Source organism: Rhinopithecus roxellana, chromosome 17 (assembly GCF_007565055.1).
Source record: "Rhinopithecus roxellana isolate Shanxi Qingling chromosome 17, ASM756505v1, whole genome shotgun sequence".
Classification (NCBI taxonomy): domain Eukaryota; kingdom Metazoa; phylum Chordata; class Mammalia; order Primates; family Cercopithecidae; genus Rhinopithecus; species Rhinopithecus roxellana.
This window is the reverse complement of record NC_044565.1, coordinates 2,413,031-2,433,290: the sequence shown is the minus strand read 5'-3', so window position 1 is coordinate 2,433,290 and position 20,260 is coordinate 2,413,031.

Below are 20,260 nucleotides of genomic sequence, written 5' to 3'. Positions count from 1 at the left end.
CTATTAAGCTAACACCATAATACTCCATATAAACACACTGGAAATCACTGCTTTAGGAATCAGAAGCCCAGAGGTCCTATTCTTGGCTTTGCCACTCCAAGCCACTCCACATCCCAGGAATGTCTGGGATATTTACGTATTTTAATGGAGAAGAGAATGACACCTGAGTAAGTCACTTCTCTTCCTTGAGCCTTTCTTTCCTTCTTCAAAAAAAGGCAAGGTTCCCCACAACATGAACAGCTTGTATTTCTATGGCCCCTAGACAGGACCAAGGACAACTGTCCACGTCAGCCACAACCTAACAGTGTTCTCACTGTGAAAAATCCCCACGTTCCAACATTCAAACACGCTGACATCCCAGTGTCCCACGGGACCTGGCCACATTAGACTGTAGCTTCCACAGGACAGGGCCAGTGGATTCCCCATTATCAGGTCCCTAAATGATGGCTGACAGAGGTCCTGTCCCAGGCTGTATCATGGAGCATCCTTAGCCCTCTCAACTGCCTATCTGGAGGTCTGGACTCTACATCCAATAAATGTTCATAAAACTTAACATTCAAGTTTACAAATACAAAAGACATATTTTAAACATTAAAAACCTATGATTTGCCAAAATATTTTTGTGCTCCTTTGGAGACTTGAAATTTTTGGGACTGGTAGAAAATAGGATGTTTGGGATATTTATGTACATTAATGGAGAGACAAGAATGCCAAAGGTGACTGTGGGGCTGCAGGCTGCCAGTGTCATAGGTCAGTCACAGTTCATGTGCTGCAGAAGCTCCTGGAAGCCAGGGCCCACCTCACCACTCACCAGCCCATCTCCAGAACCTGATACAGTATCTCGAATGATGAACAGATAAACACTGGTATTTAGATTAGGCTCTACACACCCACAATTAAACTGGATTTGAAATTGCCTCATATAGTCTTGGGAGCAATAAAACTGGAGCCTTTGGAAGATAATCTAGCAATATTGGTCAGTGTTTTCCATGCAGATACCTCTGTCCCATCGGTGTCACCTCTAGAACCTAATCCAGAGAAATCTCTTCTTATGAATACGAGGGTGTTCCCTGCAGCACTGATAAAGATAACACAAACTGAACACAACCTGAGTGTCCTTTGATGGGGCATGGCATAATTAAATTTGGTACAATTGTAACTGATGCAGCTTTTGAAAGAATGAGACAATCCTATCTACACTAACACATAAATATAGGTCTACAAATTCTGGATATCAGAACATATTTAAACAGAGATATTCAATAATAAAATGATTTATGGCATAAAACCAGGTGGACCAACCAAGAACTCAAGAGAAACTGACATTCCACAAGGGATAGCAGCAACACACTGTCAGCTAGACAGTGAACAGGCAAGTGGTAACTCACTTAGAACAGAGGATGGTAAGTCTACAGGGCTGAGGGAGCCAACTAGCTGGTGCCACTGGGTTGTATAAACGTTTGGGAAGTGGAGACTCCATGTACCTCTGAAAGCAGCTGCATCCTCAAGTCTCCTCTCCAAGTCCATCAAAGCCTGAGGGTTTACTGTTAGGAGAGGGTGGCATGGGAGGGTAACCGTGGGACCTAAATGGGAAACACTGGAGCCAGTAGGAGACCCCGCAGCAAGAGCCACCACTTACCAATGCACAAGGTGCAGCCAATCATGTGGGGTGGCCGCCATGCTGTGGACACCCTAGACCATTTCCCAGAGGATGGCATCAAGTGATTTGTTCTAACAAAGTCAGGTATACAAATGCAAGTCTTGAGAAAGGAGGATGGTTTTCTAACTAGCCTCACGTTGTGCATGAAGAGCCTGAGGACTCCAAGGTCCCAGGAAGGAGGATTAGGATCTGCCCTTCATTCTCTACCCATCCACCTCTCACAAGACTAAAAGACTCATCACTGGAGGAATTAACCCTGTCCTAAACAAAACACCAATACTGACCTGCCAAATGAAGTTACTCTGTGATCAAGAAAGCCCGGGCCCAACAAACCCCGCCATTTGCAACCAGCGTTCTATTCACATTTCTCATATTGTGAACAAACATCCATGGCTGACTTGATGTTTAATGAAAGCCTCAAACATAAAAAAGGTCAAAAATACAAATGGAAAAAAGGAACTCAAAGAAAACAGAGACAAAGCAGAGAATAGAAGCAAACACTTCAAAAATTACCACCAACTATTCTCAAAAATAAGATATTTTTGTAACTACAAAACAAGAACAGATGCTGTTGAAAAGGAACAGAGAACTTTTGAAAATTAAAAATATGACAGCAGATACTTAAAAAATAACTCAAGAGGAGTTGGAAGATAAAGTTGAGAAAATCTCACCAGGACACAGAACAAAAAGATAAAGAGTGGAAAATAAAAAAGGAAGGAAAAAATATTAGAAGACAAGGCAAGGAGGTACAACATCTAAGCAAAAGAAGTTCCAGATAACAGAACAGTGCAGATAACTGAACACAAGTTTCCATATTAAAAGGGTCCACTGCATGCCCAATGAACTAAAAGAACCCATGTCAAGTCACCCCATCATGAAATTCTATAATACAACAATGCCAAAAAGAAGCTTCCAGAAGGGAGGGACAAAAACAAGTTATACATAACAGTTTAGGTGCAGAAAGGGTCAGATCTGTTCGTTGTAATGTTGGATGCTAGAAACTAATGGCATGCACCTTTAAAAATCTAAGGAAAAATTTATTTCCAGCCTAGAACTCTACACCCACAAAAACTTTCCATCAATTGAACAGTAAACATTTTCAGACATGAAAATATTTTAAAATCTCGAAAAGTTAATTCCCAGGTACCCTCTCTTAGGAAGCTATCAGATGAGAGACTGTTTTGGTTATCTATGTCTATGTAAGAACGCACCCAAAACTCAGCAAATTAAAACAACAGTGTGTTATTATTCCATGAAATTTGGACAGGAAACAAACAGGGATGGCTTGTCTCTGCTCTCCAGTGTCTGAGGTCCCATCTCAGAAAAAAAGCTGTGTGCTGAAGCAGTTGGGAATGTTAGCATCTCTTTACCTCTCTCTATGCAGCTTCTCAGCAGGCATCAGCTTGGACTTCCTCACAGCAATGGCAGCCACAGGCAAGTATGACTTTTTAAATGGAAGCTCAGGGCCTCAAGAGATGGGAAGTGGAAGCTCCCAGTCTCTTCAGGCCTGAGTCTGGAAACTGGTACACTATCATCTCAGCTATCTTCTGTTGACCAAAGTAAAAACTACCCAAGATCAAGGGAAGGCGACACACACCACACCTCTCAACAGGAGTAGCCTTAATAAATCTTGGTCCTCTCTAAGCTTCTACAAAGGGTAACCAAGAAAGAGAAAGCCTGGGAAAACAGTGACTTGACCATAGAGGAAATGCAAGGAAAATTCCCAAGGGGGTGGTGAAGATGCAGGGAGAGCCCATCCGGACTGAAGCCGTGGAAGGAGGCCTCCAGAATGAATGTGTCCATGTGGGGCAGGAGGGGTGGAACTACCAATTACCTGACAGGTTTGACCACAGTGGGACGAGTGGAACTTCTCTGTCCTGTGATAAATCTGTTTTATCTGTTCTGCTTCATATCCATCTAGTGTGGAGGTCAGTGAGTAATGGGCTTATAGAAAACTAAGCAAATGGACAAAGGAGCCGATTATCTCTGAAGAAATAAAAAGGCTGTGACAGAAGGAAATAAAATACGGTACACTATGGGGCGTAGCTGGAAACAGTATTTTTATAGCCATAACAATGTGAACATTGGATACTGATTTAAGTAAAAATGGTGATACACTGAGTTTCAGAGAATAGGAAAAGGAAAATGGTGCTGTAGTGAGAAATATTCATTTTCTAGAAGAGTAAGCCAGTAGATAACCAAGAGGTGGCTCTCTAGACATGTTACTTAGGAATATGGAGTAAATTACATGAGAATGAAGTAAAAGAATTGAGAGTGGTGGCCCACAAGGAAAAGAAATGAGGGATGAAGAGGGTTGAGGCAGGGCATGGCTGTTTTTCATTATAAACCTCACAGTATAAGCTCATTAAATATTTTCATACATTTCATCAATGAAAATAAGAATTAAATTTTAAAAGAGAAAGCTATAAAACAAAACACACAATGAGATCCTGTTTATATAACAAAATGATGTGCACATATGTGTATGAACTCCAAGAAAAATAGAAAAATGTGGAAAAACCACACTAACACAGCAAAACACACTAAAACAACCACAGTAAAGTAGTAAAAGTGGCTGGGGGGCCAAATGTCTATCAACAGATATAAGAATAATCAAAATGTAGGCTGGGCACCGTGGCTCACGCCTGTAATCCCAGCACTTTGGGAGGCCGAGGCAGGTGGATCACGAGGTCAGGAGATCGAGACCATCCTGGCTAACATGGTGAAACCCCATCTCTACTAAATAAAAAATACAAAAAATTAGCCAGGCGTGGTGGTGGGTGCCTGTAGTCCCAGCTACTCGGAAGGCTGAAGCAGGAGAATGGCGTGAACCAGGGAGGTGGAGCTTGCAGTGAGCCGAGATTGTGCCACTGCACTCCAGCCTGCCGGACACAGCAGGACTCCATCCTAAAAAAAAAAAAAAAAAGAGTAATCAAAATGTAGTATACACATACAATGGAATATTATTCAGCCTTCAAAAAGGAGGGAATTTTGACACATGCTACAACATGGATGAACCTCGAGGACATTATACTGAGTAAGTAAGCCAGTCACAGAAGAACAAATTCTATATGAATCCACGTATATGGTACCTGGAATAGTCAGATGCTGAGAGACGGAATGTACAATGAGGGCTGCCAGGGGCTGGGGGAAGAGGGGAGTGGGAAGTTAGTGTCTAACACGTACAGAGTTTCTGTTTGGGAAGATGAAATGTTTTGGAGCTGGACAGTGGTGATGGTTGCGCAACAATGTGAATGCACTTAATGCCACTGAGGTGTACATTCAGAAGCAGTTAAATGGTCAGTTTTATATAGTGCATATTTTGCCACAATTAAAAAAGAATGGCTGCAGGAGGAAACATTTTAGGAAACTTTCAAGTTTTTCCAAATTATTTGACTCTTCCTAGTGAGAACGTGTTTGTGAAATACTCAGGGGAAAAACTAAACATATGAAAAAGTAGGAAGAGAAATGTGCCTTGCTCTAGGGAAGGAAAGAGAAGGGGATAAAGAGAAAGAAAGGGAGAAGGAAGCAGCCAGGAGCTACAAGTGGGAGAAGGGTATGAGAAGGCCCTGGGAGAACAGAATCCTGTGGAGCAGCTTTCTCAGTTCTCTGGGTGAGGGGTGTGTGCTGTACCTGCCTCTGCCAGCCAGCCTCTCCTGAGAGAGCTTCCCTTCGCCAATAAACTCAGAAAAATCTCAAAAGCTTATCTCATTTCAGATGTTGCTTTTTAACCTTCCCTGCAAATCCCAATGAGTCACCAGTCACCCAGAATGTTCCCGCTGTCACAACAAGCAGCACACCTGGTCAGATGCACAATAGGACGAGGCGGCCACAGCGGCCAGGGCACTCCCGGAGTCTGAGGACTCAGTCCAGCAGGCTCATCCTTGGGAAAGAGAAAGCCACTCCTTAGAAGAGGAACCTGGGCTGTGCCCACATTGCCGCAGGAGCCAATGGCCAGCACTCTGGGAATGAACTCCTCCTCCGAGGAGAGTGGCCACCCCACTGTGTGTGTAGGAAGTTGCACAACCTCTTTTGGAGGAAAACTGTTTCCTGAGCTCTTATGCCCTGGCATTGCCGGGCCCTGTACAAACTTCTCACTATGTACACACAGCACTCACCACTATGCTGCCACAACCCTCTCCCCTACACCTACTTTAACTGCAAAGACCTGTTTGGGGTAAGGTGAGGACAAGCCACAGGAGATCTGGCATTGCCTCAGAGAAGAGGAAGTTTTATTTCTCATCTCCTATAGAACATTTTACATTAGCAGAATGTCAAAACATCCAGATATCAAGATCGCCATCTTCTAACACGGGCTAAAGTAAAATCTGATAGTACAATATGAACTTTCAAATAGACAGATATCAGAATCTTTAACCATTCTGGGAAAAAATACAAAATGTTGTTCATGCCATTACTACAACTCTGAATTATAAAGTAAATAAGCAAGAACTGGAAAGAAAGGAAAAGTGTTTGTCAGGGCAATGGGATTTTTGCTTTTCCCTTTGTGTGCATGTGTGTTTTGGTATCCCACCACAACCAGTGTTTACTCCATGCCCACGCAACAGTTTTTCATTGAAGCTTCATAATACAGCAGCATTGATATTATCTGCATTCTGTGGATGAGCAAATGTAAAGTCAATAAGGGGGAAAAAAAATCAGCCAGGCGCGGTGGCTCATGCCTGTAATCCCAGCACTTTGGGAGGCCGAGGTGGGCAGATCATGAGGTCAGGAGATCAAGACCACCCTGGCTAACACAGTGAAACCCCATCTCTACCAAAAATACAAAAAAATTAGCCGGGCGTGGTGGCGGGCGCCTGTAGTCCCAGCTACTTGGGAGGCTGAGGCAGGAGAATGGCGTCAACCCAGGAGGCGGAGCGTAGAGTGAGCCGAGATGCGCCACTGCACTCCAGCCTGGGTGACAGAGCAAGATTCCGTCTCAAAAAAAAAAAAAAAAAAAAAACAAATCACAGGACAGCAGTCACATAGGAAACAAACTACTGCACTGGCTCCCCTATCCAGGCATGCCTCTCCGCCTCTCCTCTGTACCTATGGAATTTACAAGGAAGTCCCTTCTGCTTGCCTCAAATCAGTAGTTTGGTTATTACAATTTTGTTCCATCTTTTAAACTGCAATTATCTAAACTGAAAGACAAAGAGGTGATAGCCCAGGAACAAACTGAAAAGACTGAGGAATATAGGAAGGGATGTGTGTCTAATCAGATGCGACTGAACTCAGTATGACTTAAAGCAGCCACTCACAAACTTATTGATCTTAGGAACTCTTTGCACTCTTAAGAATTATGAGGTCCCCAGCACTTTGGGAGGCCAAGGTGGGCAGATCGCTTGAGGTCAGAAGTTCAAGACCAGCCTGGCCAACACGGTGAAACCCCATCTCTACTAAAAATACAAAAAATTAGCCAGACGTGGTGGCTGAGACAGGAGAATCACTTGAACCCAGGAGGTGGAGGTTGCAGTGAGCCGAGATCACAGCACAGCACTCCAGCCTGGAAAACAGAGCCAGACTCCATATCAAAAAAAAAAAAAAAAATTATGAGGTCCCTAAAGAGCTTTTATTTGGGTGGGTTATATCCACTGATATTTACTGTATTAGAAATTAAAACAGAAAAGTTTTCAAATATTTATTAATTCATTTGAAAATAACTAATAAATCTATTAGTGTATTTTATGAAAATAACTATTTTCCAAAACAAAAACAAAAAAATTAGCAAGAAGAGTAGAATTGTTCTACATTTTTACAAATCCCTTTACTGTCTGTCTTAATAGAAAGCAGTTGTCCAAAAGCAACGGCAGCAAAAGCCAAAATTGACAAATGGGATCTAATTAAACTAAAGAGCTTCTGCACAGCAAAAGAAACTACCATCAGAGTGAACAGGCAACCTACAGAATGGGAGAAAATTTTTGCAATCTACTCATCTGACAAAGGGCTAATATCCAGAATCTACAAAGAACTCAAACAAATATACAAGAAAAAAACAACCCCATCAAAAAGTGGGCAAAGGATATGAACAGACATTTCTCAAAAGAAGACATTCATACAGCCAACAGACACATGAAAAAATGCTCATCATCACTCGCCATCAGAGAAATGCAAATCAAAACCACAATGAGATACCATCTCACACCAGTTAGAATGGCAATCATTAAAAAATCAGGAAACAACAGTTGTTGGAGAGGATGTGGAGAAATAGGATCACTTTTACACTGTTGGTGGGATTGTAAACTAGTTCAACCATTATGGAAAACAGTATGGCAATTCCTCAAGGATCTAGAACTAGATGTACCATATGACCCAGCCATCCCACTACTGGGTATATACCCAAAGGATTATAAATTATTCTACTACAAAGACACATGCACACGTATGTTTATTGCGGCACTATTCACAATAGCAAAGACTTGGAATCAACCCAAATGTTCATCTGTGACAGACTGGATTAAGAAAATGTGGCACATATACACCATGGAATACTATGCAGCCATAAAAAAGGATGAGTTTGCGTCCTTTGTAGGGACATGGATGCAGCTGGAAACCATCATTCTTAGCAAACTATCACAAGAAGAGAAAACCAAACACCGCATGTTCTCACTCATAGGTGGGAACTGAACAATGAGATCACTTGGACTCGGGAAGGGGAACATCACACACTGAGGCCTATCATGGGGAGGGGGGAGGGGGGAAGGATTGCATTGGGGAGTTATACATGATATAAATGATGAATTGATGGGTGCTGACGAGTTGATGGGTGCAGCACACCAACATGGCACAAATATACATATGTAACAAACCTGCACGTTATGCACATGTACCCTAGAACTTAAAGTATAATAAAAAAAAAAAAAAAGAAAGTAGTTGTATCCTCATATCTGCTTCTATATTTTTTCTGTTGGAATACTACACATCATGTGGTCTCTGGAAACTACCACCGTACATCAGTGAGAGAATGAGAGTGAAAAAGCTAATAACTTTTTTTGTATTACTATAAAAACAGTTTGGACTCATTAACCCCCTGAAATGCTCTTGGGTACCCCCAGGGCTCCCTGTAGCACACTTTGAGAACCATAACTTAAAGAACTATGTATGAAACAGGGCGAAAGAGAAGTGGGGGAGACACCGATGGACACACCCACCATCCCACACTTCTCACTTTTCAACTTTCAAACGCCCCCAACTCCCCACTAGGTAACACCAGTGCAGGAACCCCAGATTTTCCAAGGACTGCCTGACGTTCACTCCAGCCATCTCCTTCCCTCTCGTTTCCGCAAAATAAATTAAACGAGGGCTAAGGGGGCATGGCTAACCAATCAATCCTTTGCGGGCACATACTGACATTTTTAATAGGGCTTTCTTAAGCTAGAACTCCAAAGCATGGCTCTAACTGGGCTTTTCAGACTGCTTGAAATGGGTATGAGAAAGAGTCCACAGGAGACACGAATGCCGAGTTCTGTCCGGTGACTGAGCCATTTCTCCTTTTCCAGACTCGAGCTGCACTCACCCCTCTGCCTGCTTCTCAGGGCTGTCCTGGCATCGGATGACATCGAGGACCTGAGTTCTTATAACCAAACTGCCCCGCTGAAGCTGCCCACTCCGCACACCTGCACTCAGAGGCGGCCCTGTAAGTCTGTCCCACCCCGACGCCCAGATACGCCCTGGACCGGGCCACTCCATCCCTGTGCGCCCACCCCATCCCATCCCGGTTTTTCTGTCCCCTTCTCCCCACCAAGGGTGGGACATCGCGGGGTGGGGACTCAAGAAACAGGTTTAGCAAACAAGCAAGGCCGATCTTCCAGCCACACTGTCTCAGCAGACAACGCGCCTGCCACCGCGGGGTCCAGCCCTGCACCGGACTCTTCGTGGAGGAGGGAGCTCAGGAGGCGAGGGACGCCTCTCAGGGGGCCGAGGAAGTCGGCGGCGGCCGGCCGGCTGCGCCCACACACCTGGGGAGGAGAGCCCATCATCTGCGGGTGAGGAAGGGGCCTGTCTCTCAGGCGCAGCGCACACCCCACCTCGCCTTCGCCGGGGCGGTGTCCGCAGCGACGCGCCGGGGACTGAGGAGACAGGCTCGGCGGGTTCGGGGGCGCGGGCAGGGGCGACGGCCGCAGCGCGGTACCTTTCCCGGAAGAGCGGGCAGCGGCCGAGGAGCCTGCGCAGCTCGTTCTTGAGGCTCCAGAAGTTGCCGTCCAGGTAGCGGTGCAGGGAGGAGTCCCCGAGCCCCAGATCCGGCGCCGGCTCCATCGCGCTCACCTGACTGCTTTTCCGCGTGGCTGGCAGGGCCGGCTTTGCTCCGCGCCTCCTCCAGCTCCCTGCAGGTGGGGCCCGCAGCGCACGCCCTCTTTCTCTCCACCCCACCAGGCCCGTCTCCTCCCTCCTCACCTTCCTGTCCCCTCCCTCCCTGGCTCCGCCCTTCCCTGGCTTCCTGGGCGCGCGGTCCAGCGCAAGTGGGCGCTCCTACGGTGGCCTCCCTTTGCCCTTCCGAGGAATGGAAAACTCTATCCTCCAGTTATCAGTTGTCCCTCCAGATTTGTGGGCCACAAGAAACAAGTATTAGATCCCTAGAAAGAGTGCCAGTCACGTGGACCTGGGCACCAGAGGCCCGGCTGCTCAGGACTGAGCCGGTTGACCCACTCAGCAAATCCCCGGACCAGCCACTTTGCCTGACCCCCACGACCCAAGATAGCCTGGCTCCAGCTCTGGCCCCTCCTCAGCTGTATCTCACCTCTTCCCTGAACTGGGCATTACTGTGACCTCTAACATCACTGTAATCTAAAGGGAATTCAGGTCTACAGCATTGCAGTCCAGGGTAGCTGGGAGCTCCTTTCATGACCAGGCCATCAACCCGAACACGATACTCATTTCCCAGGACCCTCCTTTTTTTTATTGTTGTGGCTGGAGGGAAATGAGTTATAACCTAAGTGGAAAATGTTCCTTCCTTTCTGCTCCCTAATTCTCATATACCTTGTTGATTCTCCTTTTAAATATTCAAGGAAATGTTAGCTGTTCCCTTCCAGAGGCTACTTTGCTGGGGAGATGACGGTGTGGTCTGCTGTTATGAGGTTAGTGGATGCCATCTGTATCCATTTCCAGTAACAAATTCCCACAAAATGAGTGGCTGAAGATAGCACCAATTTATTCTCTTACATTTCTGGAAGTCAGAAATCCAAAATAGGACTTACAGGGTTAAAATCAAGGTGTTAGCAGAGCTGGGTTCCTTCTCACAGCTCCAGGGAAAAATGTATTTCCTTGTCTTTTCTAGCTCCTAGAGGCTGCCTGAATTTCTTGGCTCCTGATCCCTTCTCGTGTCTTCAAAATGCATCACTTCAAGCTCTGCTTTTGTCGTTCCATCTTCTATTGACTTTGACCGTCTTGCCTCCCTTTTAAAGGACTTGTTTACATGGACCCATGGGAATAATCCAGGATAATCTTCCTATCGTAAGATCCATACTTTCATCACACCAGCAATGTCCCTTTTGCCGTATAAGAAACACATTCTCAGGTACTAGGGATTAAAACATGAGTGCCTTTGGTGAGTCATTCCTTGGGCTACTACACCTGTGCAGCTGCAAGTAATAATACCCAATCGTCCATGATAAAAAGGGGCTTTGTTTTCTTACATCACAGGAAGCCTGGTGGTAGGAAAGCCCCAAGGGCAAATTTGATGGCTCTCCCCCGGGAACCCAGGTCCTTTGCATCTTTCTGCTCCACCATCCACCATCCTTTCTCTGTATATAATCTTTACTGTTTTTTTTTTTTTTTTTTTTAGCTTGTCTTCTCTGAGTTGTAAGATGGATGCTGCAGCTCCGAGCACCATCCTGTGCAAAGCAGAAGACGAGTATTTCTTTCTATATCGGCCAAAATACTGTAGTGGTAACAAACAACCCCAAAATGACTTCACATACAACTCGGTCACCAACAACCCTCAAATCTTAGGTCCTAAAAAGACAAGAGCTTATTTCTCACTCATGCTACCTGGGGATTCTGTTCCACATCCCCTCACTCCAGGTCCCGGCTGCCAGAACAGCCACGATTGTGTGGCCACACTGGCTTTTAAAGCTTCCAGCTGGAAGAGACACACATACCTTCTGCTCACAATCCCCTGGACAAAGCAGCTCACTCCTGACTCTATGGGGGAAGGGAAGTACCACCCTGGACATGCCTGGGAGGCCAACACTCAAAATCATCTGTAAGCTGAGCTAGTGACTACTCAGTCTGCCCCTCTGGTCACGCTCTCCCTTCCACAGGCAAAATACACTCTCCACCCTTCCAGGGAAGCAGCCAAAGCCCCACACCTCCACAACATCAAGTCTGAGGTCCCTGGGGGCACAGAGTAGCCCTTGCATCAAGTAAGGATGTGGGTCCTCTTGATCCAGGGACCTATAAACTGAAAACATAGGTTACTAAGTTAACTTCCAAGGGAATGCTTGCTTGAGTGAGAAAAAAAAAAAAAAAACCTCTGTTCTTAGAAGCCACTAAGATTGTTGTTGTTGTTATTTTCTTGAGATGGAGTTTCGCTCTTGTTGCCCAGGCTGGAGTGCTGTGGCATGATCTTGGCTCACTGCAAACTCTGCCTCCTGGGTTCAAGCAATTCTCCTGTCTCAGCCTCCTGAGTAGCTGGGATTACAGGTGCCCTCCACCAAGCCTAGCTAATTTTTTGTGTTTTTAGTGGAGACATGGCTTCACCATGTTGGCCAGGCTGGTCTCAAACTCCTGACCTCAGGTGATCGTGATCCACCCACCTCAACCTCCCAAAACGCTGGGATTACAAGCATGAGCCACTGCACCCGGCCAACCACTAAGACTTTTTTGAGGGTTGTTACCTAGACAATCATAGAAGATGCTAGAAGAATGTTGCTGATGAAATAAAAAACTAAAATAGGTACACTGGCTTAGAGGCTGGGAGGGGCAAGGTGGATGCTGCTGACCAAAGCATTGGTGTTGACCAAAATTGAAGATGGTCGCTTTTATGAGAGCAAATATTTGACAAAGCTGCCACTGACAGAAGACATACCTAACTTGGAACTTATCACTCCAAGAGAAGATGCTGAAAACACAAGGTTAGCGTTACATGTTGGCTGCTTTTGCTTGTGTTTGACAAGACATTATAAGAAAGAGGTGGGCTTACAAAAGAATTGACCAGTTTGCAAGCAGGGATGGAAGGGAATAGAGTCCACAAGTTCAGGGACTTTTACGGTTGGAAGAGGCAACTGCTTCACAAGTTCTATTGGTAAAAGATAAAACTGAGAAATATTTAGCAACAAAAGCCCATTAAAATCCAGGAACCTCAACCTCTACTCCCTTGCCCCTTGTGGCAAGAATAGAATCAAGAGTCTCACCTGAAACCTGTAGCAAATAGGTTTGGGGGATTCCCAGCAAGCCATCTTACTCCCAGGCCCTGTCCATCCGAACAACCGACAACTAAAGCATCACTGGTCTCTGTGTCAGAGAATGAGAGCATAGTTTGAATCACCCACGGACTTGTAAAGGTACACCCAGAAGTGTCAAGCATAATCTAGCCTATCCTGGAAGATACCTCAAGAATCTGTTTACAAGGCACACTTCTCTCTAAGAGCCAGAGAAGTGTAATCCTCCCAGGCACCTCCACCAGCCAACCCTAAAGACTACCACACTCCTGTGAGTCTTTGATTATTAGGAAGGAAAAGCTGTCAAATGACCCAATAAAATTGTGCTTGGGCCATCTTGGCTTAACTAGGTCCCTTGACCACTACATTATTTTCCTACAGTAACAAATTACCACAAACTTGGTTAGGTAAACAGCAGAAATTTAATTCTCTCACAGATTTGGAGACTAGAAACCTGAAATGTTCAGCAGCACCTTGTTACTTTTGAAGGCTCTAGGGGAGAATCCTTCTTTGCCTTTTTCTAGATTCTGCTGGCTCCCCGCAATCCTTGGTATTACTTGGCTTGTAGCAGCATCATTTCACACTCCGCCCCATCACCTGGCCTTCCTTTCTGTGGGTCTCTATGTCTTCATATCTCTCTCCTCTTGAAGGACATTGGTCATAGGATTTAGTGCCCTACCTAACCCAACATGACTCATCTCAACTTGATTACATCTGCAAAACCCCTATTTTCAAATAAAGTCACTTCCTGATATGAACTTTTAGGGAATGCTATTCAAACCAGTATACCCACCCAGAGCTAATGGGAACCGACAAACGAGGAAGAAATGAAAGGAAGTGACCACACACTGGCTTAGACCAATGGTTTCCACACTAACTGTGTATCAGAGTCACCATGCACACAGATGCACAAATACACATGACTTGGCCAATCAATCCAATTTCTAGAGGTAGGCATCTGTAGTTTTTGAAAGTTCCTCTCCACCCCAGGTGATTCTACTATTGTACAGCCAGGACTCAGCCCATGGGTGTAGGTCCAGTGGTTCTCGATGTTGCTACACAGGGGATTACTACATTATTGGGAAAATTGGTGAAATTTAAACAACATGGATAATACAATACTGTATCAATGTTGACTTTATGGTTTTGATTATTGTACTGTGGATATTTAAATGAATGTTCTTGTCATTAGGAGCAAATTCAAGTAGTTAGGGGTAAAGGGGCAACTTCCTCCAAATGAGTCTGAAAAATATACACAGAGAGAGAGAGAGAATAAAATGTGGCTCCCTGGACTATCTATGTTAGGCAGGACTTTCTCAGTTATGAGTACAGTCACGCACCACATAACAACGTTTTGGTCAACAACAGACTGCATATATGACATTGGTCCTGTAAGACTACAATGGAGCTGAAAAATTCCTATCACCGCATGACATCACTGGTGTCATTAAGTCATAGCCCAACATATTACTCACTTGTTTCTGGTGATCTGGTCAACCAACTACTGTGATCAGATCCATAGAGCCCAGGTTAATAAAAACACAAAACTACTGCACTACCAGTTGTATAAAAGTGTAACATACACAATTATATACAGTAGTACATAATACTTGATGGTAATAGTGAACGATTATGTTATTGGTTTATGTATTTACTGTACTATACATTTAATCATTACTTTAGAGTGTACTCCTACTTATTTTTTTAAAAGTTAACTGTAAAACAGCCTCAGGCAGGTCCTTCAGGAAGATTCCAGAAGCAGACAGCGTTATCTTAGGAGATCACAGCTCCATGAGTGTTATGGCCCCAAAGACCCTCTAGTGGGACAGGATGTGGAGGTGGAAGACAGTGATATTGATGATCCTGACCTTGTATAGACCTAGGCTAATGTGCCTTTGTATCTTCATTTTTAACAAAAAAGCTTAAAAATTGAAAAAGGTATTATAAAAATAGAAAAATGCTTACAGGATAAGGATATAAAGAAAATATTTTTACATAGATGATGTGCTTGTGTTTTAAAATATTATCATGAAATAGTCCAAATGTTAAAAAAAAAAAAAAAAAGAAGTTTATAAAGTAAGGAAGTTACAGCAATCTTACCGTAAAGTAAAAAAGTTACAGTAAGCTAAGATTAATTTATTATTGAAGAAAGAAAAAGGTTTGTTTTTTATAAATTTGGTGTAGCCTAACTATAGTGTTTCCAAGGTCTACAGCAGTGTATAGTAATGTCCTAGGCCCTCACATTCTCTCACCACTCACCCACTGACTCACCCAGAGTAACTTCCAGCCCTACAAGCTCCATTCCTGGGAAGTGTTCTCTACAGGTATACCATTTTTTGTCTTTTACACTGTATTTTTACTATATCTTCTCTATGTTTACATACACAAATACTTATTCTTATGTTACAATTGCCTACAGTATTGAATACAGTAACATGCTGTGCAGGTTTGTAGCCTAGGTGTGTAGTAGGCTGTGCCATCTAGGTTTGTGTAAGTTCACTCTGTGATGTTCGCACGATGACGAAATCACCTAACAACACATTTCTCAAAACATATCTCCATCGTTAAGCAATGCAAGAATGTAGTAAAAACCAATCTGAATTCTCTGTAACAAAATGGAAATGTATTGGCTCATGAAACTCAGGGAAGACGTGCATATCCTAACTACAGAAGGTCAGGAGTGTGGCTGGTGTCAGACAACGGGGACCAGCTGCTCCAACTCCAAAATCCACCAGCCTTCACTGTGTCTGTCTCTGTCTCTGTCTGTCTGTCTGTCTCTCTCTCTCTCTCTCACACCCCATCTCCACAAGCCAAAGTCTCAGGGCTCTAACTCCTCCACCAGCCAGAAAGCACAGAGGCCAACAGTTCCCAAGCTTCACATTCCTCAGCCTCTGCCATCAGAAAGGACCTTGCTGTTTCCTCATTTCCAATTGCACTAACTCTTGGAAAGGACTGGGATCAGCTTAGAGTGGGGTCAGGTGCCCATATATCTGAACCACGACTTGGGGTAGGGAGAGGCACCACGGGAACTATGTAAGGATGTGGCAAAGCAGCCACAGGGTCTGGTAGGGAGGTGGTGCTCTCTCCGCCACCCCATCCAGCTGCCCCCTGCAAGCTGCTTTTCACAGCTACATCTCCCACCTCCTGAATCCTTTCCCAGCACTTTCCCCTAATGACTTCACCCTTGCAGGCAGCATAACAGGACAGGACTGCCATCCTCTTCAGAATCGGAGGGACTTCTAGGCTCCTTCCTTCCTTCCTTCGTTCCTTCCTTCCTTCCTTCCTTCCTTCCCTCCCTCCTTCCTTCCTTCCTTCCCTCCTTCCTTCCTTCCTTCCCTCCTTCCTTCCTTCCTTACCTCCTTCCTTCCTTCTTCTTTCATTTTGGTTTTTCTTCACCTCCCACACAGCCTAAGAAATGCCTCCTTCTTGTCACACTGACATACCTCCAGGGACCCTGAGGGCTTTCTCCCATATGCTCATGAGCAGTTCTACTGCCTCCCCACTGGACAAAGAGCCCCAAATAACATTCTATGGGGGTCCTCTTTCAAGGCCATCAATAGGATATGAGAGGTTGAAGGACACAAGTTAGATGTACCAGCTTCCCCGGGGCCAGGCTAAGAAAACCCTCCCTGAGGAGCTGCCGGAAGGAAGGCCTGCAGAGGTAGCCTGCTCTGACAACTGGAATCCCTGCAGCTGGGCCGCGGAAGGAGCATGAGGAAGCCACAGCAGTCACGGGCCTCTGAGAAGGATGCACAGATCCACAGCGGCCTGGCGGTGGCATCTGGGTTCACCCAGGGGCTCCCTGTAGTCCTAGGCCCTCAGTACAATAGTGGGGCCATAAGCTGCTGCAAGCTTCACTCTGCTGCTTCTGGACCATTGGCCCTGGTGTAAGAGCCCGACCCCTCAGCAAGAGAGAGCATTCCCACACACGGTGGCCCTGTGGATCTTAATGTGGCCATGTGCATCTTGCTGGCAGCTTTCCTTTTGTTAACTGACTCACCCAAGGGCACATGGCTCTCAATGTCAGAGGACCCAGGCCTCCAAATGGCCTATCCAGGCTCACACGACTCTTCAGTCACACGCACATCATGCTACGGAGACAGGACTAACCTGGGGGGCTTGGTAAACATGATGCACGCTGTTTTTATGGAGGCCTGGGGCATGAACGTTACAATCCACGGCTCGGGGTTCTGTGGAGAGGCACTGTCTGTTCTCCAGGGCACTTCAGTGTGCTTTGTAGAAATCATGGAACCATAAAACGTCAGAGCTGGGGGCACCCTGGAGCTTGTCGAGTCAGTCCCTTATTTTCAGGTGAGGACACTGCAGGGCATGGCTGCTGTGCAGGGTTTGAGGAGGGACAAATGGGATGATTTGGGAAACTAATTTACAGTGTCCCCCATGCTTCCCAGTACTCCCCAGACTGAGCACTTCAGGAGTCCCAGTAAAGGTAATAGCTCAGATTTACCTGGCCTGGGCCTCACCTGTCTATGCCAATACTTAGGCCCCTGATAAGCCTCCTTCCTTACTTCCCTCTTTCCTTCCCTCCCTTGTTCCTCCCTTTCTCCTTCCTTCCCTCCTTCCTTACTTCCTCTTTCTTTCCTTCCCTCCCTTTGTCCCTCCCTCTCTCCTTCCTTCCTTCCTTTTCTTCCTTCCCTCACTTCCTTTCTTCCCTCCCTTCTTCCTTCCTTCCTTTCTTCCCTCCCTCATTCCTTCCTTCCTTCCTCCCTTCCCTCCTCCATTCTTCCTTCCTTCCTTCCCTCCTTCCTTCTTTCCTTCCCTCCCTCTGTTCCTCCCTTCCCTCCTTCCTTCCTTCTTTCTTTCCTTCCCTCCCTCTGTCCCTCCCTCCCTCTCTCCTTCCTTCCTTCCTTCCCTCCTTTCTTCCTTCCTTCTTTCCTTCCTTCCTTCTTCTTTCTTTCATTTTGGTTTTTCTTCACCTCCCACACAGCCTAAGAAGTCCCTCCTTCTTATCGCACTGACACACCTCCAGGGACCCTGAGGGCTTTCTCCCATATGCTCATGAGTAGTTCTACTGCCTCCCCACTGGACAAGGAGCCCCCTGGGTGGGAAGAAAGGCTGGCATGTGGGGACAGGATCCAGGAAATATGACTTCCCTTTATGTTGTCACTTTGGGAACAGGGTCCTAGAGCAGAGGTTGCAATGGGAAAATTCTAGCAGCTTTTACTTACTGCCTTCTCTGACCCCAAGTGCCAGACACAAGTGCCAGAAGGGACAAATTCTGAAACAGCCATCCTGTGGTCCTCAGGAATGCTCTCCCCTCCACACAGCCACGGTTTTGTTCCAGAATCACCCCTAACATAACTGCCTTCTTTTCTCCCCCAGGGTAAAGTCTTCCTGTAAGTAGGCTCCAACAGGCCCACTTCAGCCTCACTGGCCCCACCAGGCACAAGTGGCCCATGCTGGGGACACACACTCACATCCCCTGAATCCCCATGCAGACAGCCTGGCATCAGGGTCTCCCACGCTGACTCCCATGCACCCCATTCTTGGAAACAATCAGGCTGTGAACTGTGATGTTGACTTTCCCTGAGCAAGACCAGCAGGTTTTGAGGCCAGCTCTGTTTCCCATGTCCCTCCTCCAAGACACACATTCCTAGTCCAAAATAAAGCTGCCCAATGTGAGTCCGTGGACCCACCTGCATCACTCTGAGGTTTCTCTCTGTATGGTGACATGCAGGCATCTATGGGAGGTACTGTTGTTTAATAAACAAGTGAAGAACAGTGTGTAAAATGTGCTACCTTCCATGTGAGAGAGAGGAGGAATATATGCAGTATGTAGTTGTGTGTGTGTACATTTACCTATATTTTCAAAACTAGACCAGATAAACCAAAAGCTAATTAAAATTGTTACCGATAGAACTGAGGAGGGGGTAGGGATGGAAGGTACCCCTCCCTGAATTGACCTTGTTTTCTTAATTTTTGACTTTGGAATTTGGTAAATGTTTTACACAACCTTAAAATTTTAAATCTAACAGAAAAAAATGCAGTCACTAAATATGAAAAACAAACTGAAACAAATTTATTCAACTCTGTTTCAGGTTGCTGGCATAACTGCAAGAGAAGAGTTATTTCAGTTCACTTAAAAGACATTACTTTCACTGCATAGCTCACTAGGAATACAGCCTAATGAAGAACTGCAGAGAAATTTTATACTGTATTCACTAGTCTTGTTATTAGTAGTAATGTTGTTATTATTCTGAAACTTTTTGTGTATGTTGTAATATAAAGCAAATAAGTAATTGAATAAATGGCATTAGAATCCAAGATTTTAGTAGAAAAGAAACAAAGAAGTTAAGACAAAAATCTTTACCTTTTAAATCTTTAAAAGCTAGGTCCTCTGATTCTCTAGCCTATGTTTTTGCCAGGATACCATGTGACTTAAAAGAGGAGGAAATGCTATTTTTTAAAAACATGGATTATCATTTGTATTCGTTTCCTAGGGCTATGTATTAGTCTGTCCTCACATTGCTATAAAGAAATACCTAGACTGGGTAATTTATAAAGAAAAGGGGCTTAATTGGCTCATGGTTCCACAGGCTGTACAGGAAGCATGATATTGACTTCTGCTTCGTTTCTGGGGAGGCCTCAGGAAACTTTTAATCATAGTGGAAGGCAAAGGGGGATCAAGGAGCTTCACATGGCCATAGCAAAGGGAAGAGGGAAAAGCAGAAGGTCCTATACACTTTTAAACAAGATCTTACAAGAACTCACTCACTATCATGAGAACAGCTCCAAGGGCATGGTGCTAAAACCACTCATGAAGGACCATCCTCATGATCCAATCACCTCCCACCAGGCCCCACCTCCAACACTGGGGATAACAATTTTACATGAGATTTGGGTGGGGACACAGATCCAAACCATGTCAGCCTGCTATAGCAAAGTACCTTGAACTAGGTAGCTTAAGACAACAGAAATGTAAAATATATTTCATAGTTCTGCATACCAGAAGTCCAAATCAAGGTATTTGCCGGTTCCTTCCTGGCAGCTCAGAAAGAGAATCTGTTCCATGCTTCCTACCCAGCCTCTGGTGGTTGCTGCAGTTCTTGGCATTCCTTGGCTTCTGCAGCACAAATCCAGCCTCTACATTGTGTGTCTCTGTCTGTGTCTCCTCTTCTTTTCTTAAAAGAGCATACATCACAATGTATTAGGGACCCATCCTACTCCAGTGTGACCTTATCTTTATTTAACTAATTATATCTAC